Source organism: Protopterus annectens, chromosome 1.part1 (assembly GCF_019279795.1).
Source record: "Protopterus annectens isolate FY-2018-M chromosome 1.part1, PAN1.0, whole genome shotgun sequence".
Taxonomy (NCBI): Eukaryota; Metazoa; Chordata; order Ceratodontiformes; family Protopteridae; genus Protopterus; species Protopterus annectens.
In genome coordinates this window covers 1,585,846,117-1,585,871,201 of record NC_056726.1, presented here as the reverse complement: position 1 = coordinate 1,585,871,201, position 25,085 = coordinate 1,585,846,117, and positions in this window count along the sequence as shown.

Here is a 25,085-nt window from a genome sequence, read left to right as displayed (position 1 = left end):
GCTATAGAATGCTTTGTGGTTGTCTTTAGAATCAGTGGCAATTTTTTTTTCATAACTAGCTTTGGAGGATTTCATGAGGGATCTCAAATTCTTACTGAGGCTGATCAGGGAGTTCCTCCAATCATGGGATTTTACTCCTTTTTTGCAACAGTTTCTTTCTTATGTTGTAGAGTTTGTTTATGGCAGGGGACCACCAGATTGGCTTCCTGTTTTTGGAGGATAGTATCTTGGTTCTATTAGGGGTTGCACGATCCATGCACTCATGTAAGTACTTATAAAGTGCATTTGTGTAGGATTTAGCTGTTGTACCTCTGTTGTCTGTCAGCATGGGTAACGTGAAGTTTGCCGCTTCTGTCTTAAGAAGCGTGAAGTTGGCATTGGAGAAATTTTTTACGGTGCTTTCCCTAATGGGGGGTGGGGCAGGATGTGGATCTCTAGGGTGATTAGCTTGTGGTCAGATCTGACCAATGAGAAATTGACCTCTGGTGTGGAACACCAGTTGCCCATGTTGGTAATGACCAGGTCTAGGATATTGCTACCCCTGGTGGGGTTGTGGATAAGTTGATCCAAGGTGTTGGAATTTATGAATTCCAGAAAACGTTAAGCACAAGAATTGGTACATAAGTAGTTTTCCAAGTTAATGGCGGGGTAGTTGAAATCGCCCAATATTAGGGTGTTAGGTTGTACTCTAATATTTTCCGTTGTATCAAGAAATGAGGAGTGGGAACCCGGGGGCATGGTAGGGGAGCTGTAGCAAGATACAATTTGTACTGCAGTTTTGCCCAGAGTTAGTTGCACTTGAATAATCTTGGATGCATTATGCTGAACATCTAGCCTGGAGGTATAGATATCCTTAATGAATATGGACACGCCTCCACCTTTACTGTTTCGGTCCAGGTTAGATGGCTGAAAGGTGTTGTATGAATTATAGCCTGGCAATGCAGGGGTGCTCTCTGCAGCCTTGAACCAGGTCTCTGTCACTACACAGATGTCGATGTTCTCCATTTTATGGAGATCTCAAGTGAGTGCATTTTGAAGTTTAGATTTCTAGCACTGAGTAGCATTACCCTCAGATTTTGCTTGCTTGTACGTGTTAGGGTGGTGAATTTGTCATTTGAACCTTGCCTGAAAAAGGAACTATAGGGGTGGCAAGAGCCTTAGCCAATATACGGAATCCCAAGGGCAACAGGTGCAGACCATCTCTGGCAAAGTATTGTGGTATGTCGATCATGTCATCCCAGGCAGACAGATATTGGATCCCCTTAAAATGACACCAGAAGCTTAGCCAATTGTTGAAGTCAATCATTTTGTCCTTGTACTGTGGTATCATTCTGGGTGATGGCAGGATGCTACTCAGGGCTAGGGTCATACTTGCCTGGGCTACAAGATCGGAGAGCTCCTCCATGTCTTTTTTAATGTAGTACAGTGAGGTACGTCTCAGGTCATTCACACCAACATGGACAATGACAGTCATATTTGTACTTGTTGTGGAATGACCTGAGTGTGTGCATTATGTGGTGGATCCTGGCACCTGACAGGCAGCTGACAGTACATTTCTCCTTGTTTAGCCTGGTGAGTGGGACATCAGTGCACCTGACTATAGAGTCACCTATGACTAGAGTGTCGGCTACATTGTTATGCATTATGGGCAGTGGTTGAGTGGCGCACTGAGTTTGTGGGCTATGTGTAATTTGGGTTGTGTCGGGGGGGTGGAGGTTGCCTGCATTTCTGCTTTGGAGGACCGTGTTGCTTGGATAGATTTTTATTGAGGGCCTCTGCGAATGTAGATGTGTGTTTTGTGTTTATATGTGTGTTTTGGTGGTGTAGGTTTTGAGGGACAATGTGATGAGTGTGGTGTGGTGCAAGTGTTTGCCTTCACCTCTTGACTGTCTAGTCCAGTCTTGGGTGAAGCTGTGAAGAGAGCTTTGCTTCCAGTTTTGCTATATAAGTGCATCTCTCACAGGTTGTAGTGTTGGCTGGTAGGAGGAGAGGGTTGTCTGTTTACTTGAGGCAATTGCTGCATTGTTCCAAGATGCCAGATTCATCAGATAGACAGGAGAAAACACCGGGATTTGACTCTTAGACATGTCTGGATAGGCACTTATTTACTAAGTACTAAAAACTGTTTTTTTTTTTGCCTTTTTTTTTTTTTGTGTGAAGTGGAAAGGGGAAAGGAGGAGCAGAAATCTAAGTGGGTTGGACTTCTCAAATGTTCTGCCTGGATTAGGTAGAATGAGGTAATGACACTAGACTGGGAGGAGTGTCCCAGTTCAAATTGAGAGTAGGGGTGGGCAATTGCAATGCCACCAAGTAAAAGAACACAATACCAATAGGGTGGAAGGGTGGGAAAAAATATGATATACTCCTTGGCAGGAAATCAGAACAAAAAAACCCAAACAGATGCTTAATAAATGTAGGCAATTTCCAGTTAATACTTCACACACAGTGAAACTAGCCCCAGCTAAAACCCTTTCATTTTACTTTTTTTTTTTATTATTAGATATTTGAACACTTAACTGTTCAATCTCTAATGGTCGACCTTTAGAGATTCGAACATTTAAGCGTTCGTCTAACATAGACCCGAAAGAACAAATGAGGTGCTTACTCCAAGCTGTAGTTCAGGTAACCACAATCAGCCAATGACCATAAACAATCCCCTCTCACTGAAATGCAGTATGGCTTTGGCTAAACTAAGATGGCATTGGACATTTGCTCAGACACACAGCCTCCACAAACAACTATGCCCAAAACACAAGCCTGATTATGGACAATGCTATAAATACCCACACTACTTTGGTACAAAAAAACTGCTGAAATGTTTATCACAGCAGAAAAACAGCAGTGAGCCTTTAAATGAAAATTTTAAGCCAATAAAGGAGCAAGGAGACTCTAGAGAAAGCTTTCAACTGGACACAAGTTATATGATACACTTCTTGGCAGGAAATCAGAACAAAAAAACCCAAACAGATGCTTAATAAATGTAGACAATTTCCAGTTAATACCTAATACACAGCAAAACTAGCTAGAAAAGTATGCAGCAGACAAGAAAATGCTATAAATAACTTGTAAAAATAAGCAAAAAACAGGATACTTAATGTTATATATTACAGATCTGAGTTTGCTCAGTGCCCTTCCTCCAATTAGCTCAGTCTGAAATGGCAGAAACACTCACAAGTTAACTTCTTAGTTAACAGAAAGTTGAAACCTGAAGCAACTTTAAAAAAAGTTCGAAAGAACCAATGAAGTGCTTACTCTAAGCTGTAGTCCAGGTAACCCCAATCAGCCAATGACCATAAACAATCACCACTCACTGAAGTGCAGTATGGCTTTGGCTAAACTAAGATGGCCATGAACATGTGTTCAGACACACAGCCTCCACAAACAACTACGCCCAGAACACAAGCCTGAATATGAACAGTGCTACAAATACCCACACTACTTAGGTAGAAAAAACTGCAGAAATGTTTATCACAGCAGAAAAGCAGCTGTGAGCATTTAAATGATACATTTAAACAGATAAAGGAGCAAGGAGACTCTAGAGAAAGCTTTTAACTGCAAACAAGTTATATGATACACTTCTTGGCAGGAAATCAGAACAACAAACCCAAACAGATGCTTAATAAATGTAGACAATTTCCAGTTAATACCTCACACACAGTGAAACTAGCTAGAAAAATATGCAGCAGACAATAAAAGTGCTATAAATGATTCGTAACAAATAAGCAAAAAACAGGATACTTAATGTTATATATTACAGATCCAAGTTTGCTCAGTGCCCTTCCTCTGATTAGCTCAGTGTGAAAAGGCAGAAACACTCACAAGTTAACTTCTTAGGTAACATAAAGTTGAAACCTGAAACAACTTTAACAAAACTTGAAAGAACCAATGAGGTTCTTACTCCAAGCTGTAGTCCAGGTAAACACAATCTGCCAATGACCATAAACAATCCCCTCTCACTGAAATGCAGTATGGCTTTGGCTATACTAAGATGGCCTTGAACATGTGCTCAGACACAAAGCCTCCACAAACAACTACGCCCAAAACACAAGCTTGAATATGGAAAATCCTACAAATACCCACACTACTTAGGTAGAAAAAAATGCAGAAATGTTTATCACAGCAGAAAAGCAGCAGTGAGCCTTTAAATGAACATTTTAAACAGATAAAGGAGCAAGGAGACTCTAATGAAAGGTTATACCTGCAAACAAGTTATATGATACACTCCTTGGCAGGAAATCAGAACAAAAAAACCCAAACAGATGCTTAATAAATGTAGACAACTTCCAGTTAATATTTCACACACAGTGAAACTAGCTAGAAAAGAATGCAGCAGACAATAAAAGTGCTATAAATAACTTGTAAACATAAGCAAAAAAGAGGATACTTAATGTTATATATTACAGATCCGAGTTTGCTCAGTGCCCTTCCTCCGATTAGCTCAGTGTGAAATGGCAGAAAGACTCACAAGTTAAGTTCTTAGGTAATAGAAAGTTGAAACCTGAAACAACTTTTTAAAAAAGCTTGAAAGAACCAGATCTGTGTTTGATAGACAAACCCTTAAATGTTGGAATCTCTAAAGGTCGACCTTTAGAGATCAAACATTTAAATGTTCGAATATTTTTAAAAATTAAAAAAAAAAAAACAGTAAAAAAAAAACAAAAGTGTGTAAGCAGGGGTCAAACCCCCTGTACCCCTCGTATTAAGGGCTGTGCCCACCACACCCCCCCTGCTACTTAAATATACCAACTCCAAGATCGTGCTAGAGTGTAGGGAATGGGAAATTTCCCATTTCTGCACTGAAGTGCGATCTCGGAGTTGGTATATTTAAGTAGCAGGGGGTGTGGGGGGTGCAGGGGAACTTGCGCCCAGCTAAAACCCTTTCATTTTACTTTTTTTTTTATTAGATATTCGAACACTTAACTGTTCGATCTCTAACAGTCGACCTTTAGAGTTTCGAACATTTAAGCGTTCGTCTAACATAGCCCCAAAAGAACCCATGAAGTGCTTACTCCAAGCCGTAGTTCAGTTAACCACAATCAGCAAATGACCTTAAACAATCCCCTCTCACTAAAATGCAATATGGCTTTGGTTAAACTAAGATGGCATTGAACATTTGCTCAGACACACAAACAACTACGCCCAAAACAAAAGCCTGATTATGGACAATGCTACAAATACCCACACTACTTTGGTAGAAAAAAACTGCAGAAATGTTTATCACAGCAGAAAAGCAGCAGTGAGCCTTTAAATGAAAATTTTAAACTGATAAAGGAGCAAGGAGACTCTAGGGAAAGCTTTTAATTGGACACAAGTTATATGATACACTTCTTGGCAGGAAATCAGAACAAAAAACCCAAACAGATGCTTAATAAATGTAGACAATTTCCAGATAATACCTAATACACAGTGAAACTAGATGGAAAAGTATGCAGCAGACAAAAATTCTATAAATAACTTGTAAAAATAAGCAAAAAACAGGATACTTAATGTTATATATTACAGATCTGAGTTTGCTCAGTGCCCTTCCTCCAATTAGCTCAGTCTGAAATGGCAGAAACACTCACAAGTCAACTTCTTAGGTAACAGAAAGTTGAAACCTGAAGCAACTCTAAAAAAAAACTTGAAAGAACCAATTAAGTGCTTACTCTAAGCCATAGTCCAGGTAACCCCAATCAGCCAATGACCATAAACAATCCCCACTCACTGAAGTGCAGTATGGCTTTGGCTAAACTAAGATGGCCTTGAACATGTGTTCAGACACACAGCCTCCACAAACAACTACGCCCAGAACACAAGCCTGAATATGGACAGTGCTACAAATACCCATACTACTTAGGTGGAAAAAACTGCAGAAATGTTTATCACAGCAGAAAAGCAGCTGTGAGCATTTAAATGAACACTTTAAACAGATAAAGGAGCAAGGAGACTGTAGAGAAAGATTTTAACTGCAAACAAGTTATATGATGCACTCCTTGGCAGGAAATCAGAAAAAAAACCCCAAACAGATGCTTAATAAATGTAGACTATTTCCAGTTAATACCTAATACACAGTGAAACTAGCTAGAAAAGTATGCAGCAGACAATAAAAGTGCTATAAATAACTCATAAAAATAACCAAAAAACAGGATACTTAATGTTATATATTACAGATCCGAGTTTGCTCAGTGCCCTTCCCTCCGATTAGCTCAGTGTGAAATGGCAGAACGACTCACAAGCTAACTTCTTAGGTAACAGAAAGTTGAAACATGGAACAACTTTAAAAAAAAAATCAAAAAAAGAACAATGAGGTGTGTACTCCAAGCCATAGTCCAGGTAACCCCAATCAGCCAATGACCACGAACAATCCCCTCTCACTGAAATGCAGTATAGCTTTGGCTAAACTAAGATGGCCTTGAACATGTGCTCAAACGCACAGCTTCTACAAACAACTAGGCCCAAAACAGATGCCTGAATATTGACAATGCTACAAATGCTTACACTACATAGCTAGAAAAAAACTGCAGACATGTTTATCACAGCAGAAAAGCAGCAGTGACCCTTTAAATGAAAATTTTAAGCAGATAAAGGAGCAAGGAGACTCTAGAGAAAGCTTTTAACTGCAAACAAGTTATATGATACACTCCTTGGCAGGAAATCAGAACAAAAAACTTAAACAGATGCTTAATAAATGTTGACAATTTCCAGTTAATACCTCACACACAGTGAAACTAGCTAGAAAAGTATGCAGCAGACAATAAAAGTGCTATAAACAACTTGTAAAACTAAGCAAAAACAGGATACTTAATGTTATATATTACAGATCCGTGTTTGCTCAGTGCCCTTCCTCCTATTAGCTTAGTTATTCCTGTTTGTATGCTGTAGTGACAGGGTGTGAGGAAATTCCTCCTGGTAGGGACACTTGTATGCACTAGCAGTAAGTTTCACACGTGTACATAAATATTTGCACAAATGATTTCCATGGCTTTTTATATATGTAGTGTGATTGCTTACAGATTGTTATAATACATGCATAGAATGCATGATATCACTCATCTGATCAAAGTCACTTCTGCAGAACAGGAAAAAAAATACTATGTTTGTGTGGTTGTTTTGTTGTTTCGTGCAACGTGCATCTGAAACATTCATCTGTCTGCACTGGGTGAGCTACTCTTATTGTGCCTGGTGTCAGACTAACATTCTACAGGTTGTGTTCCTTCATTTCCTGTAGCCTGTAGCAACAGAGTTAACACTTAACAGTTGATGCTAATGCATACAAACTGATGCAATCAGTGGCATGCTATATGCAAGGTTTGCCACAGTCAATAATCACAGATATGATACTTGACAGAGGTATTTTAATGGAGGTCCTTTAATGCTGCTATCACGTCCAGGTAGAACATGGCATGCATGTACACTAATCACCTTTTCACCTATGGAGGGAGAAATGTTACAAAGGTTTATGAAGAGCAACTATCATTATGCAGGTGTCTGCTGTACCAGCAACATATACATGTTATGGAAACCTTCAAATAGCACAAAGACTGAATAATGTATACGTTTGTGTATAAGAAATGTTTGTTTGTTTGTGTCTTTTGGCTTTTTCCGGTTAGGGGTCACCACAGCGGAACTCTGGTCTGCTAATGATTGGCAGTAGATTTTTGCATGCTGGCTTGCCAGGCCTAACACACAACCTTCAACGAAGGAATGCCCATTCACGCATGTTGCCCCACAGAATACGCTCTAACTGAGAATCGAATGGGCAACGTCTAACTGTGAGGCAACAATGCTACCGCAGCACCACCACCGCACCGATGAATATTCACATGTAAGATCATCTTTCCTCACACAGTATTAAGCTTGGTGCATAAAAGCCATATAAGTTCAAATTCTCCCTTTTTTAATTTCTCCAAGACTTTTGGGTTGCTAATACCATGATTGGAATGGACCCCATTCCTATGTCAAACTATGATTAATGTCCACGAAATTAGTATTTTTTCTATCATTGATGTTAGCCAGAAGTGCTCTTCGCAGCACCCACAATGTGCCCAGTAATCACTCCTTTGGCAATTCATATGGAGTTACCTGTACTGGTAACATATCTAAGTACAATTGTAAATTCTTTTTTATAAGACTAGTTGCTCTTACTACTGTTGGAACTGTCTAGGTATCCTTCCTCCACAGTGCCCTTGTTTCTTCCTACAAATCCTCGTATTTTATGACTTTGTGTCTCTCTACACGTATGACACTATAGTCACTGGGTATAGCAATTTCGTTGATCAATGCTACTTTTGTCTTCTTTTCATGGACCATTATATCTGGTTTTCTCACATCTATTTTCTGAACTGTTGGTAATGGGTGATCCCATGTGATATAAACTTCATTATTTTCTGTAATGCTTTGTGGCTCATGTTTCCATTGTTTTTCAGCTACTTCAACATTATAATGTTGCACAACCCCCAATGCAACAGTCTTGCCACATTATTATGCATTTCAGTATACAGTTCTTCTGCCATTAGCATATCACAATCAGCAACAAGATGTGCAACTGTTTCCAATTCAGTGTTATAAAATGTACATCTGTCTGTATCTCCCACATGTTCAATGAACTTTGTAAACCAATGTGTATGTAGTTCACTATCTTGGGTCACCAATATTAACTTTTCTTCTTTTGGTTTAAATTCAGCTCTCCTTAACCATACTTGCTTTAGATCCTGATCAACACAAGGTTGTTCCAAGAGTTTTCTATACTTGCAACTATATTTATGCATTTTCCACATTTCTTGCCTTCTCATCTGATCCTTCACCTTATATTCTTTCTTTTGTTTTTTGGCACATTCAGTTGCTGCCTGATTTTTATCTACTTCTGGTTTGATTTCCTTCCCCAGTTGACACGGATATACTTATGCTAAACTAAGCAGTGAAGTTATCTTAGACTTATTTTCCTCATGTTCCAAAACTTTCACTACATTTGGGTCTTGTGAGATCAGCAGATATGTATGCAGTCATACGATTGCAGATCTATACATGTAATCAGTTGTGAGGAGGCCCATACCTCCTTCAGAATAGGGAATATATATAGTGTTGGTATGCACTGATTTTTTTATAAATGATTTGATGAGCATGAAGCATCTTTCTTGTTTTCCTATCCAACCTATCCAACACCTTTTGGGGCCAGTCAGTCACCACAAAATTAAGTTAGAACAGGAAAAGCAAATTGGTTTATAGCCTGAACTTTGTTCCTAGATGTTAGCGCTGTTTTCAGTATTAATTGAAGTCTTCTAAAATATTCCTTACTGAGTTTTATTCACATATATTTATGTTTCATTGATGAACCTTCATCAGTTGTCAAATATGTATACACTCCCTCTTGCTCAAGTTCTATTATGTCACATTACTTTCCCAAACTGATGTTGTCTTGGTGCTGCATCTTGTCTGCTTTAAACGTTGGCTTTTGCACAGTTATCAAGACCAAATGACATTCTTATATCATCTGAAAATGTTTTGACCACTTGCAGTTGTACTTTCAGTTCCTTATCTGATGAAAACTACAATTTTAATCATCTACTAAAAGAAGATGATAAGTATTTACACGTTGTCATTTTCTGGAGGCCAAACTGTAGCCATGACCTAATCTGTTAAGTAAACAGCTTAATGGGTTAAGGGCAAGACCAAATAACAGTGGTGACAAAAAGTCACCTTGGAATATACCCCTTTGTATTTTTATCCATCCATCCTCAACCCTTTTTCCCATTTTACACATGGGGTCAGGGTGTCACGTCAGCAGTGACAATCATCTTGATCAAAGGTTTACACTGCTGGGTGGCTATCCCTGCCATGATAGTTCATTCGTACCACACACTCCGCAGTCACTCTCACCTATTTCTATTTACAGTATCCAGTCCACCTACTGCATGTCTTTGGAATGTGGGAGGAAACCGGAGCACCTGGAGGAAACCCACGTGACCAAAGGGAGGCAATGCAGACTCCGCACAGAAGGCACTCCAGCCAAGAATCTAACTGGAAAACCTCTTGCTGTGAGGCAACGCTAACCGCTGCACCACTGTGACCACCCTCTTTGGACTTTTTTCCCATGAACAATAATTAGTCATCTATCATGGCTTAACTGAAAATCTGTAAACTTAAAAAAAAAAAAAAAAAAAAAAAAAAGCATTTGACCGTATCCAACATTCATGCATGAAAGAGTGCTTACAAATGTATAAGATACACCCTGCACTGATCAATTACATTACAGGAACCATGAAAGAGTGGGAAACCACTTTACAGTTAAGCCATGATAAAGGACAGATTATTATTAAAGTTGCATTTTTATCCCTGGAATAAGAATTTGTCCTTTATCATGGTTTAACTGTAGAGTGTTTTGCCACTGTTTCATGGTCCTTGTAATGTAATCAATGTGGGATACTGTCAAATGCTTTTTTTGGAGTCTATCCATGCCATACATAGATTCTTCCCCATTTTACAAATTCTCTAACGGAGATATTGACATTTTTTTCCAGGCCCTCCATCTCCACTGTTGGCAGATGATCGGTCATGATAAATCTGACCGTTATGATGACCATGCTTAATAGGATGTAATATATTGTATCAATGCTGTAGGTAGCCAGGTCAGGCATTGGGGCAGTAAAGCAGGTATTGGGGCAGCTAAGATGATGCCTAGTATGAAACATTCTGTTGCCTGCTTTTTACAGGAGGCAGTCTGTAAGTCAAACCACTGCTTTGTGAGATGGCTGACTTTCTTGCCTGTCTATACTAGGAATCAAATTCAGTACAAGACCATGGTGCGTTACTGGATAATGCAGATGAACTGCAGTCAGCTCCAAGAATATTCATTGAAAAGTCCACAATGTCATTGTATACTGGGAAATGTGTACTGTACTGCACTGCATTTAAGAAAAGGTTGCTTCTTTTTTATGTAGCGACCTCTGGGCTTCAAACCAGAAGACCAACTGTATAAGGCATTGACTATTTTATTACATATTACCAATATAAACAGTATTGAGCATTTATTGATTGGGATTAAGGCACTGGTGGTGAGCATACCTCTCAACCTCTTAGAACATGAAATCTGACCAAAGCCATAAATAAAAGTGGGAAAAAGGCCCAAAATAGGGACAGTTTTTAAATATTGTTCTTACAAACTTAGAAAGTTGATAGAATAACAGGTTTTGCATTTGCATGGATTTTCTGAGGGACATGAAGTCTGAAACTTAAATGTCTATCATTATTTTGTAATTTCAATCTTTAAAGATTTGCCACTAATTTGCCATAAAACCACAACTTTATGAAAAACGTACCATAAATCTGAGGCAAAATTCTGGACATTCTGCAAAAATCTGTACGGTTGAGAGCTATGGTGGTTAGTCTTACTTATTGTGGATATTTTTGTTTAGTGTCTTCTCAGATGATATACTGTTTTGCTTCCCAACCTGGGATGTACCACTGACTGATGTTAAATAGGTTTTCCAGCCTGGGATGTACCACTGACTGATGTTAGGTATTACTCTGACGCAGACAATGACTGCCACTCAAACTGGGCATGGTCAGAGGGCATGGTGTCTGGGGTGGAGATAGGGAATGTGGAATCCATATCACCTAACCAGTTAGTGGACATGGACTCTGTGTCAGTGGAATCCACTCCAGTTGTACAGGTAAACAATGAAAGACAGGGAGTCACAGATAGGTCTAGCTGACAAACAAAGTCTTCCCGTATGGCAAAGTCCCCCTTGGTCATTGCCAGCTCCCCTTAATATAGGTAGAGCCGAGACAGTCAGACTGCTGGAGGTTGCACATGCCATGGATATTGCTCCATCCCCAGTTAGCTGTATCAATGTCCACAAGCAAGCAAATGTGCAGGGGAATCATAAAACAATGGCAACCAATACCACAGATTTTGCTGAGGTGGTATTTGTTTCACACAACGTGCAACATGACCTGAGAAACAGTGTGGCCTGAATGTGTGGCCTAATGGACACGTCCAATAGTCAGCTTGCGTAGTCCAGGTTCACTTGTGCATGGCCCAGTATGAATGACAGGCTCATGTCCACCTCTACCTCCGGTACTGAGGAATATCACAGAAATGGGAGGCCTAGTCAGGCACAGACCTTACCACCACTTCTTCTATCTTTCCAATGTGAGTTGAGTAGGGTCACATGTGGAGGTCCACAAAGGCATGGAACTTGTGCCATAGAAATGTTCAGTAAGACTAGCACTTTTATTCATACAGCACACCTTCTTCTAAACAAGGGCTTGAAAGTGACAGTGATCCTCAGAGGCAAGAGAGTGGTGACCCTTAGTTAATGTACTTTCATTCTACCTCACCAGATACAGTCAAGGCCAACCTAACACCAAACAATATAGGTCAATTCAAGTACCATATGGAAATTGTCTAGGGTTAAAATGACATACAAGAGAAGCTAGCATAATGCTTACCTATGAACCCAGTAAGTCTCGGTCTATTGTTGAAAAGCAAGATGTAGTCGATGCCAATAAGGAGATGAAAAGCAAACCCAATTTTTGAAAAAGAATACTTGTAGCACTGGAACCAATTCAAACAAACAAGGAGCCACCACACGTTCCTACTGCAAGACTGCTTTATTATAAGTCTCGGTCTATGTTTTTATTTGTAGGTTCATAGCTTCATATGCTGCTACTTGGCAATAGATCAGTTAAGCCTTTTAAAGCCAAGCCATATCAGTCCCATGCATATTCTCATTGATTTCACCCATTTCCATAAGGGTAGGAATGGCTATTTCTAAGGAAAAATTTGCAGTTTCTCATTCATTCATCTAAGATGATTCGAAAATAGTGGGGATTTGCCTTTCTTTACAATAAGGGAATATTTAATGGACAGGGGCATTTTTTAGGAGAAGTATCTGCATGGCAGCAAGTTTATTTATACTGCTGTATAGATTTATGACCCTTAATGGTGTATTTGTGGTACTACTGGTATTACAGACACACAGTAGATCAAGCAGGATGGGTCAGTTGTGGTCTACAGGCCAGGAACTATTCACCATGCAGTAGACTGCAGAAGATGAAAATGAGAGACAGCAATTCAGATGCATTGTGTAACTTAAGAAGGTCAAACCTGAATTTTTTGGGGGTGATGCACAGCTGTGATTTTTCATATCTTCTTAGGTGCTTGATAGGGGCATGCCAAAGAGTGTCTTGTATTCCAGTTTGGGCCTAATGAAAGGCAAGGAATGATGCCCTCATCAGATCAAGAGGAGCTGCCTCCAGTAACCAGCAAGGTGAAGTAGAAAGCTTTCTTCATGAAACTGGATCTGTTGTGGTCAAAGGAGAACTTCTTATGCCTGAAGGTGTGCAGGTCTCTTATGATATGGTTGGTTTTAAAGTGGGGATTGTTTTATGTTCCCATTTGCTAACTATAATATACTACATTTTTTGGCATTCAGCTTTATAATCTGACAAAGTAAATTTGTCCAAGTTAGGCACTATTGAAGTATATGACTGCCTTAAAGGGTACGAATGATGGTTCCAAGCTTGTAAATGCCTGTGAACTTGATCAGCTGAAGGTCTTTAGTATCTGGTTTGACAATGGAGAAATAGATATCAAGTAAAAGTAGCCCCAGAACAGAGCCATAGTGTACATCACCAGAGACTAAATGGTTTGGAGTAACAAATTTTACATGCCACCAACTTTACATGCCATGAACTTTAACAGAATGGGTTCACTCTGTAATCCAGTATACTACACTTAGATTTATACTGAATTTGATCAGTTTGTCAGTGATGGCAAAGTAAAATATAATGTTAAAGGTCCTAGTTATATCAAGGTAAAATGTGTGTACAGAGTTACACAAATACCATGTTTCTTTGATTGTTTTGCAAATGTAAGCTATGATTAAGAGGTGCAATCTACGTTTTAGGAAGCCAAAGTGTTTTGGTTGCAGGTACTGTAGGTCATCTATGTCCAAGATGATACATTATTTCACCTTGATAACTCTCTGGTTGATAAGGTCTGAGTCAAAAGCCTCCCTCCATCATTGAGGGGCAATTCTATGTTCTACAGGCTTCTGTCCCTTACCCATTGGAGTGGCTGCAGTTGAACAGTTTAAAGAGGACATCTGATACTGATCAGTGAACAACCAAGTATGTTTTCTGGACCTATAGATCAGGTGCTTTTGTTCCTAGAGATCAGTTCATAGATCAGTACTAGGCTAACTGCCATTGTGGTCCATTTTAAGCCTAGCCAATTACCCCATGTGAGAATCAAGCCCTGCACCTTGTGTTTGTAAGATAAACATGTTAAGCATTATGCCAACCTCCCATTGCCTTTAGTAACTACAGTGAGATCATTTCTGGGAGAATGGTCTGGGTGCTTTGTAGACGTAAATTTGGGGGGTGACAGTGGTGAAGAAGTTGATACCAAATTTATTTTCTAAGATGTCAGCTATATAATCAGGGTTTGAGTGGGTGTCACCAATATGGATAAGCATGGTACAGTTCTGAGTGTTATTTCTGAGGGTCTTTGTGTAATTAAAGAAGACTTTGTAATTATCATTTGTCATAATAGCAATTTTTAGTTCATAATTAACTTTGTAGAACTTGACAATACTCCATAGTACTCTATTAACCCTTCTGAGGTAGATTTTAGTATGCTGAGATTTTTATTCTTTTCTTAGGGATATGAAATGTTTGCTTCTGTTATAATGTCTGTTTATAATTCAGTTCCAAAAGAGGGGTTTGATTCTAAACTTTGCATTAGATTTGTGCTGAATGGGAACATAAGTCTCTATACAAAAGTTGAGCGGAAAATGCAAATGTCAGGTATACATTGCGATACTAGATATAAGGTAATCAAGTGTTGAGGGACTGTTGAACTGTCTCATGTCAGCAGCATCTGTAAAAAAATAAGCATTGAAGAAATCTCTAAAGATAGTTTGAACTGTGGTGGCCTGTAATGGGACCATGTTGTGACTATTAAAGTAAAGTGGTCTGATTTGACTAATAAGCCTTTGCTTGTGAAAATAAGATTATGTCTGTGTCTGTAGTGGACAATGGGGTCTACTTCAAACCAGCGAATACTCACATTATTGAATCCCACATCACTGAGCCTGACTTCATCCAATCTTCATTATATTGAACTCCTGGAACAATAAAAACAAACACTGGGAAAGGAACCATTCGACCACCAGGACAAAACAACAAACAATAAAACAAAAAAAAAAACCTCCAAGTAGGGGCTTCAACCCCCAACTAAATATAACAACTCCTAGATCACACTACAATGGAGGAAGGGCAAAGTTCACCATGGTGGCCAAGTGTTTCCTTTCCCTGGGTTTGTTTTCATTGTTCCAGGAGTTCAATATAATGAAGATTCGATGAAGTCAGGTTCAATGAAGTGGGATTTGATAATGTAAGTATTCAATGTTTTGAAGGGGAAACAGGTAATGATATTATTTGATTGATGTGGTTTGCATTTCTAAAGTTTTTTTGTTGAGGTAAAGGTACTCCAAATAACAAAAGGTATATGATGCCATCTTGAATGATATTTGGGTCAATGGACAGTGATGCTACTTTATTAAAATATGCTTTGTCATGGCTAGGGGTCAGTAGTGGTCGACAATGTGATATAATGTCCAGTTTACAGACACTAGGATTTGAAAGAGATCAAGGTTATTGCCCTGTAAATTTAGTCTAGAGATGATGTTGTTTCAGTTAAACAGACAACACTAAAAGCATTTCTGCCTTTTATACTTGTTGGCCTAAACTAGTGGAAGGTAATTAAAGCTTGTAAGGAGGTAGTGCTGTCACTGCATTGAAACAATGTTTTAGACACAACACAAATATACACATGTTCTAGATACAGGAAGGCCTCAATGGATGGAATTTTCTTATTTAGTCACCCAGCATTGACCAACACTACATCTACATTTGTCAGATTCAGATTTGGATTTACTAGTTTTGTAGCACGATTAAACTCACATTACATAAAAAGGTGCACTGGGATACAGATTGCTTTAGCCAGTGAAAAAAGCCCTAGGGAGGTAGGTACAGGCCATCTCATATAAAAACAGGTAGAACCAGCCTCCCTCTCAATGCATGCTGACAACTATTGGAACTCCACTAAGAATGACAGCAATAAAGAATCTGTTTATTAAAATCAATCTTTTTTTTTGCTTACTACCAGTAACTGTAGGATACTTCTCAAGCTTAATTTCCTTCTAGCCTTAGGGATATGCTCAAAAATCTCCATCATGTCTCTCTTCATACAATGTAAGTGGGTGCATCACATCACAAGCCATTTACACACAAAGGAACAATGACTATGTTGTATACATACTTTGGGCAAAGGGGCTCAAGCACTCCAGTAATATTGCAGATTCTAGTACAAGAGAGGCAGGTGTTTGTTTTGGTCAGCCTTGTGACGGGTGTATTGGTGTGCCACTCTGTGGAGTTACCTGTAATAAGCAAACTACCATGTTAATGGCATTGCTCTTGTTGCTTGTAAGATCTGGCCAATCCACTCCAGTCACTCTTGTCAGTGATGGTGGTGGTGGTGGTGGAAAAAGCTACACATGGTATGTAATATGTATTAGTGCATTGCTGATCATTGGTTGTTCATAGGTTCATAGATAGGTACTAGGCTATTGGCCCTAGGGCCTATATAAACCTAGCCAAAAAGGTACCCTGGCTTTCGCCACCCAAGAAAATTATATTCCTGAGCCACTGTTGAGCAGAGCCACAGAGGTGATCCTGGGGTGAATTTCTTATTTCCCATCCAATCATCAAGATTTTTCTTGAAGGGTGCTAATGAGGAGCTTTGTTTGATATAGATAGGTAGTCTGTTCCAGAGTATGGGAAGTCTCTGGGACAGGAATCTAGCCCTCCAGCATGTTCTGTTTATTGTGGTGACAAGGTTTAGGTCCCTAGAGCTTGTAGATCAGAGGGATTTGGATTTCTTTAAGTGGAGCATGTCCAACAGCTCTGGGTTTGACATAGCTTTGTATGTTAGGCAGAGACAGAGTAACGCTGGAGTTGTTTGAGACGGTCTGCATAGAGCATCTGTTTGAGGCCAGTAATCCTCTTTGTGAGGTATTTCTGTGGCCTTTCCAGTTGCTGTAGATGTCTTGTGAGGTACATACCAACAGGGGCATTGAACTCTATAATGGGTCTAATGAGTGACAAGTAGAGGGGAACAATGACCTCTTTTTACCTGGATGAGAAACCTTTTGTGATGAGGTGTGCCATGTAGAAGGATTTCCTGACTACTGTGGCAATGTGATTATCAAAGGAGAGACTCCTGCCCACCTGTGTCCCAAGGTCTCTTATCACACTTTTGGTATTAAGTAGATCACCACCTATATGGTAGCTTATGGGTACAGAGTTTTTACCAAAGGGGATGACAATGCACTTTTTGGCATTGAGTTTGAGGCCATTGCTTTCACACCAGGCATCTGTCTCAGTGAGGCCCTTTTGTAGGATGTACACATCGTTAGGAGTTTCGATTATGGCTCCTAGTTTGCAGTCATCTGTGAAATTCATTAGCCAAAGAGCTTCTGTGTTAGCCTGTACTTCAGAAAAGTAGATACCAAACAGGAGAGGACCCAGGACTGAACCCTGTGGTACTCCACTTGTCATTGGTCTGAAGTCGGATTTGGAGTCTGGTACTTTTACAGTGTGGGTTCTGTCAGTGAGCCAGTTGGCAACCCATCTTGTGACATAGGGATTTATGCCTAGTTTAGTGAGTTTATCTATAATTCCAGAGTAGTGGATGGTGTCAAAAGCCTTGGCGAGATCTAGGTAGGCTGTGTGAACCATCTTACCCTCGTCTACGGCTTTGGTGACTGCTTCAAAGAAGTCTATCAGGTTTAGGAGACATGATCTGCCATTTACAAACCTGAACTGGGTGGAGTCCAGAGTTTGGAGATTACCAATGTCTTTGTTTATAAGTTCCATGATGATACATTCCATGGCCTTGCAGACCAGGCTCGTTAGGCTAATAGAGCGGTAGTTCCTGGGGTCCGTGGTGGCTCCCCCTTTGTGGAGTGGGATAACAGTTGCTGTGTGCCATTCAGTAGGCACAAAGCCTGAAGTGAGGCTATGATTGAACACGGTGCTTAGGTGGGGTGCCACTTCATTCTATATTCATGTAGAATGCATCCTGGGATATTGTCAGGTCCGATGGATGCTGTGTTCTTGGCTTTGGAGAGTGTGTTTTTTACCTGTTCAGCCGTGATTACAGGAAACTAGCATCCTTCCAGTATAGAGATGAGCACTTTAAGGGATGAGAGTGAGAAAAGGTAGCACTGAACCTATCTCTCAGGATGCTGGCAATATCAGTTGGTTCTGTATATTTAGTGCCATTGTGCTGTACCTCAGAGCAGATCTGAGTGTTGCCATTGAGATTCTTGACATAGCTGTACAATGCTTTGTGGTTGTCTTTAGAATCAGTGGTGATTTTATTTTCGTAACTAGCTTTGGAGTATTTTATGAGGGATCTCAGCTTCTTACTGAGGCTGGCCAGGGAGTTCCTCCAATCATGGGATTTTACTCTTTTTTGAAACAGTTTCTTTCTTCTGTTGTAGACTTTGTTTATGGCAGGGGACCACCAGATTGGCTTCCTTTTTTTAGAGGATAGAATCTTGGTTCTGTTAGGGATAGCACGATCCATGCACTCATGTAAGTGCTTATAAAGTGCATTTGTGTAGGATTCAGCAGTCATACCTCTATTGTCTGTCTGCATGGGTGTTGTAAAGTTTGCCACTTCTGTTTTAAGAAGTGTGACGTTTGCTTTGGAGAAATTTTTTATGGTGGTTTTGCTAATGGGGGGTGGGGGCGGGATGTGAATGTCTCGGGTCATTAGCTTGTGGTTGGATCTGACCAAAAAGGAATTGACTGCTGGTGTGGAACACCGGTCTCCCATGTTGGTAATGACAGTTCTAGGATATTGCTGCTCTTGGTGGGGGTGTGGATAAGTTGATCCAAGGCATTGGAATTTATAAATTCCAGAAAACGTTGAGCAAAAGAGTTGGTACATGAGTAGTTTTCCCGGTTAATTGTGGGGTAGTTGAAATCACCCATTATTAGGGTGTTGGGTTGTACCCTAATATTTTCCAGTGTATCAAGAAATGAGGAGTGGGAATCCTGGGACATGGTTGGGGATCTGTAGCAAGTTACAATTTGGATTGCGGTTTTGCCCAGAGTTAGTTGCACTTGGATAATCTCAGATGCATTATGCTGAACAACTAGCCTGGAGCTGTGGATATCCTTAATGAATATGGACATGCCTCCGCCTTTAGTGTTTCAGTCCAGGTTAGGTAGCCGAAAGGTGTGGTATGAATTATAGCCTGGTAATCAGGAGTGTTCTCTGGAGTCTTAAACCGGGTCTCTGTCACTGCACAGATTTCGATGTTCTCCATTTTGAGGAGTGCCTTGAGTGAATGCATTTTGAGGTTTAGACTTCTAGCACTGAGTAGCATTACCCTCAGATTTTGCTTGCTTGTACCTGTTACGGTGGTGAATTTGTCATATGAACCTTACCTAAAAAAGGCACTATAAGGGTGGCAAGAGCCTTAGCCAGTAGCCAGAATCCCAAGGGCGACAGGTGCAGGCCATCTCTGGCAAAGCATTGTGGTCTGTCAATCATGTCATCCCAGGCAGACAGATACTGGATCCCCTTAGAATGACACCAGAAGCTTAGCCAGCTATTGAAGTCAATCATTTTGTCCTGGTACTGTGGTATCATTCTGAGTGATGGCAGGATGCTACTCAGGGCTAGGGTCATACCTGCCTGGGCTACAAAATTGGAGAGCTCCTCCATGTCTCTTTTCAAGTAGTCCAGGGAGATACGTCTCGAGTCATTCACACCAACATGGACAATGACAGAGTCATATTTGCGCTTGTTGTGGAGTGACCTGAGTGCGTGCATTATGTGGTGTATCCTGGCCCCTGACAGACAGCTGACAGCAACTTTCTCCTTGTTTAGCCTGGTGAGTGGAACATCAGTGTGCCTGGCTATAGAGTCACCTATGACTACAGTGTTGGGTACGTTGTTATGCCTTATGGGCTGTGGTTGAGTGGCACATGGAGTTTGTAGGCTATGTGTCATTTGGGTTTTGTCAGGGGGTGGAGGTAGCTTGTGTTTCTGCTTTGGAGGTCTCTGTTGCTTGAGCAGATTTTTAATGAGAACCTCCATGAATGTAGGTGTGTGTTTTGGTGGTATAGGTTTTGAAGGACTATGTGATTAGTGTGGTGTGGTGCAAATGTTTACCTTTTCCTCTTGACTGTCTAGTCCAGTCTTGGATGAAGAGAACTTTGCTTCCAGTTTGGCTATATAAGTGCATCTCTCACAGGTTGTAGTGTTGGGTGGTAGGAGGAAAGGTTTGTCTGTGTACATGAGGCAATTGCTGCATTGCCCCAAGATGCCCAGATTCATCAGGTAGATGGGAGAAAACACCGGGAGCTGACCCTTAGACATGCATGGGTAGGTGTTTATTTATTAAGTACTAAAAACTGTTTTCCAAGCACTTCTTCTTCTTTCGGCTGCTCCCGTTAGGGGACTCCACAGTAGATCAACTTTTTCCATTTCTTCCTGTCCTCTGCATCTTGCTCTGTCACACCAACCACCTGCATGTCCTCTCTCACCACATCCATAAACCTTATCTTAGGCCTTCCTCTTTTCCTGTTACCTGGCAGCTTCATCATTATCATCTTTTTCTCAATATACTCTGCATCCCTTCTCAGCACATGTCCAAACCAACATAATCTTGCCTCTCTGGCTTTGTCTCCAAACCTTCCAACCTGGGCTGACCCTCTAATATACTTATTCCTAATCCTGTCCATCCTCGTCACACCCAGTGCAAATCTTAACATCTTCAACTCTGCCACGTCAAGCTCTGACTCCTGCCTTTTTGTCAATGCCACTGTCTCCAACTCATATAACATAGCTGGTCTCACTACCCTCTTGTAGATCTTCCCTTTTACTCTTACTGGTACTCGTCTGTCACAAATCACTCCTGACACTCTTCTCCACCTACTCCAACCTGCCTGTACTCTCTTCTTCACCTCTCTTCCACACTCACCATTACTCTGAACTGTTGATCCCAAGTACTTAAACTCATCTACCTTCACCACCTCTACTTTCTGCATCCTCACCATTCCTCTATCCTCCCTCTCATTCACACACATATATTCTGTCTTAGTCCTGCTGACCTTCATCCCTCTTCTCTCTAGATCATATCTCCACCTCTCCAGGGTCTCCTCCACCTGTTCCCTACTCTCACTACAGATCACAATGTCATCTGCAAACATCATAGTCCATGGGGACTCCTGTCTGATCTCATCTGTCAGCCTGTCCATCACCATTGCAAATAAGAAAGGGCTCGGAGCTGATCCTTGATGTAATCCCACCTCCACCTTAAATGCATCCATCACTCCCACCGCAGACCTCACCACTGTCACACTACCCTCGTACATATCCTGTACCACTCTCTAGGCACCCTGTCATATGCTTTCTCTAAATCCACAAAGACGCAATGCAACTCCTTCTGACCTTCTCTGCACTTCTCCATCAACACTCTCAGAGTAAGCATTGCATCTGTAGTGCTCTTTCATGGCATGAAACCATACTGCTGATCACTAATCAGCACTAAAATCTGTTTTCCAAGTAACAAAAACCATTGTGGTGCAGACATTTGTAGTACTGTACCTAGAATGTTTCCGTGGTTTTGAAAATGTATTTATTTATTATTTATTTATTTTACATTTGTTGAGCAGGAAAGTCCGACTGGGTGCATGTCCCTTTTCAGTGAAGGCCCAGGGAGAAAAGCTCCACGGTTAAATTTTAAGCAAAATATAAGATGTATACAGTAGCATTCAAATTTACATAGATAGTACTAAACTTAGCATTAACCAGTAACATAACATTGATGCTTAAGAATTAACATATTTACATAGACTGAGCACATCTTTTACAGTTTTAGGTTGAGACATTACATAATGGTGAACATTGTGAGTAGGGGATGCATTTTGTTTTATACAGCTGAGTTGTGAGGAAGTTAACAAAGTAGGGAGTATGGCAGCAAAGACAGCAAATATTAGACATAGTAGGGAGTATAGTAGCAGTAGAAGAGACAGAGATGGGTAACTGGGTAACAGGTTAAGTAAGAAATGCAGAAAGAGTAAGTAGCTTAAGTATGAAGTGAGAGCAGAGATGTAAGGAGAAAAGTAAAGTTTAGTGGATGGATAACAGAGTGCCCTGGCAGTGACATATGGGTATTGACTAAGGGGTTAGAATTAGAGGTGGAACTGGAAGGAAGCTAGAGAAGTTGTATTCTTTTGGTGATGAAGCTGAAGTCAGAGAGCAAGAGTAAGGGGAGAGGGTGGGAGGGGGGTCAGCCAGATAGGGAACATGTGCATATCCATGTGCCTTTGGGTGTTCTTTCAGGAGTCTTTTAAATGTCAGCTTTGAGCCTGCTGAGGTAATAGCAGTAGGTAGGGCATTCCAAATTTTGCCAGTGCAGTTAGGGAAGAAGGAGTCCCCTACTATGTTGCTGACCTTGATTAATTTATCATCGCTAGAGTGAAGTTGACTAGTTTTAGCTTGTAGTTCTAATAGGTTGGCCAGTGATGGAGTTTTGTGTGGGAGTAGTAGGAGATTGTGGGCAAAGGAAAGTTGATGATAGTTTAGGAGACTGGGGAATTCAAGCTAGTCAAGTTGCTTTAGGGAATAGCAGTGGTGGGCTCGGTAGGAGGCACCTGTAGCAAATTTTGCAATTTGATTGTAACAGGCATTGAATTTGGCAATTTTGGTTTTGGGTAAGTTGGTGAGAATGGGTGAGGCATAAAATAGTGTGTAAAGGAGGTGAATTTTAAAGCAACTGTTATCCTAGCAGATTATGTTAGAAAGGATTCACTTCATAACACTGAAAACTCAAAACACTGAAACTCAAAACACTGAAACCAAAACACTGAAACTTTAAAATGTTGAAAACTCAAAACACTGAAACTCAAAAAACTGAAAACACATATCATACATATAATGAGTTTCTTCTCCTTCTTCTTCTTCTTCTTTCAGCTGCTCCCATTAGGGATCGCCACAGCAGATCAACTGTTTCCATATTTTCCTGTCCTCTGCATCTTGCTCTGTCACACCAACCACCTGCATGTCCTCTCTCACCACATCCATAAAACTTATTTTAGGCCTTCCTCTTTTCCTGTTACCTGGCAGCTTCATCCTTAGCATATTTTTCCCAATATAGTCTGCATCCCTCCTCAGCACATGTCCAAACCAACATAATCTTGCCTCTTTGACTTTGTCTCCAAACCTTTCAACCTGGGCTGACCCTCTAATATACTTATTCCTAATCATGTCCATCCTCGTCACACCCAGTGCAAATCTTAGCATCTTCAACTCTGCCATGTCAAGCTCTGACTCCTGCCTTTTTGTCATTGCCACTGTCTCCAACCCATATAACATAACTGGTCTCACTACCCTTTTGTAGACCTTCCCTTTCACTCTTACTGGTACTCGTCTGTCACAAATCACTCCTGAAACTCTTCTCCACCCACTCCATCCTGCCTGTACTGTCTTCTTCACCTCTCTTCCACACTCACCATTGCACTGAACTGTTAAACAACATAAATCATAGCACTTTCCACCAAGTGTAAGCAGGGGGGCAAGCCCCCCTGCACCCCCCACACTCCCTGCTACTTATATATATCAACTCCAAGATTGCAATTCACTACACTAAGTTCAATCTTGGAGTTGATATATTTAAGTAGCAGGGGGTGTGGGGGGGTGCAGCACTTGATGGAAAGTGCTATGATTTATGTTGTTTAAACTCAGTATATGTATGATATGTGTTTTCAGTGTTTTGAGTTTCACTGTTTTGAGTTTTAAGGGTTTTGAAGTTTCAGTGTTTTGGTCTTCTATATTATGATGTTTTCTCATTTTCAGTGTTTTGAGTTTTCAGTGTTATGAAGTGAATCCATTAGAAATGGTTTATTTTTATATAGACTGCTCAATTTTTTGTGGATATTTTTAATAGTTTGATTTATATGCAGATCAAATTTGAGGTTATTATCAAATGGTCACTCCTAGCAATTTAGTGTGTGTCAGGGGAGATGACAGTCCCAACCCTAGACACAATATTAAATGGGCTTGGTATTGTGGCAGATTTGTTAGGTGTAAATAGCAACAGTTTGTTTTTTGGGGATTTGGTATTAGGCGTTTGTTACGAAACCAGTTTTTGGTGGTATGGAAAGATTTTGCATTATAGAGGAGTTTCTGAGGATCATTGGCTGAATAAACAAGTGTTGAGTCGTCAGTGTATTGTATAACTGTTGCATCTTGACAAATGCTGTGGAGGTTACTGGTAAAAATGGAGAATAGTAGGGGACCTAAAATGGAACCTTGTGGGACTCCTGTGATGATGGGTAGCAGAGGGGAATAGGTTGTTGTTGCACCGAACTATTTGCTGTCTTCCTTGTACATAGTTCTGAAACCAAGCTAATGCTTGGTTATTAAGGCCAAGGTCAGTAAGGGTTTGTGCTAGTTTAAGATGGTTGACCATATCAAAGGCCTTTGATAGGTACAAGAATGTGGCAGAAGTTAGATTGCCTATATGTTTGTTTTGCTTGATGAGATTTGTGAAAGAGAGAGCAGGGCGGTGGTTGTACTATGAGCAGGCCGAAATCCATATTGGGTAGGAGAGAAAAGTTGCCAGGTATGGCATAAGTTGGTGGTATATACATTTCTCAAGCATTTTAACTAGTGGAGGCAGGATGGCTATAGGGCGGTCAGTGGAGGTACAGCCTTTATGGAGGGGATAATATAGGAAGTCTTCCAGATGGGTGGTACTGAGGTTTCTGAGATAGAGCTGTTTAAAAGGATGGATAGAGGGAAGGCAAGTTCAGTGGCAGCCAACTGAAGGTATTCAGCAGGTACTCCATCAGCTGCTAGTGTAGTAGGTTTAAGTTTGGATAGCAACCTTTTGACATAGTTGGTAGGGATGGGTTGAAATTGGAAGGTTGTTTTGGGTCTGTCTACAGGTTCTGGGTAATTCGTGGTGGTAGATGTGGGCTGTTTTTGAACAAGATTAGAAATAGATTCTATGAAG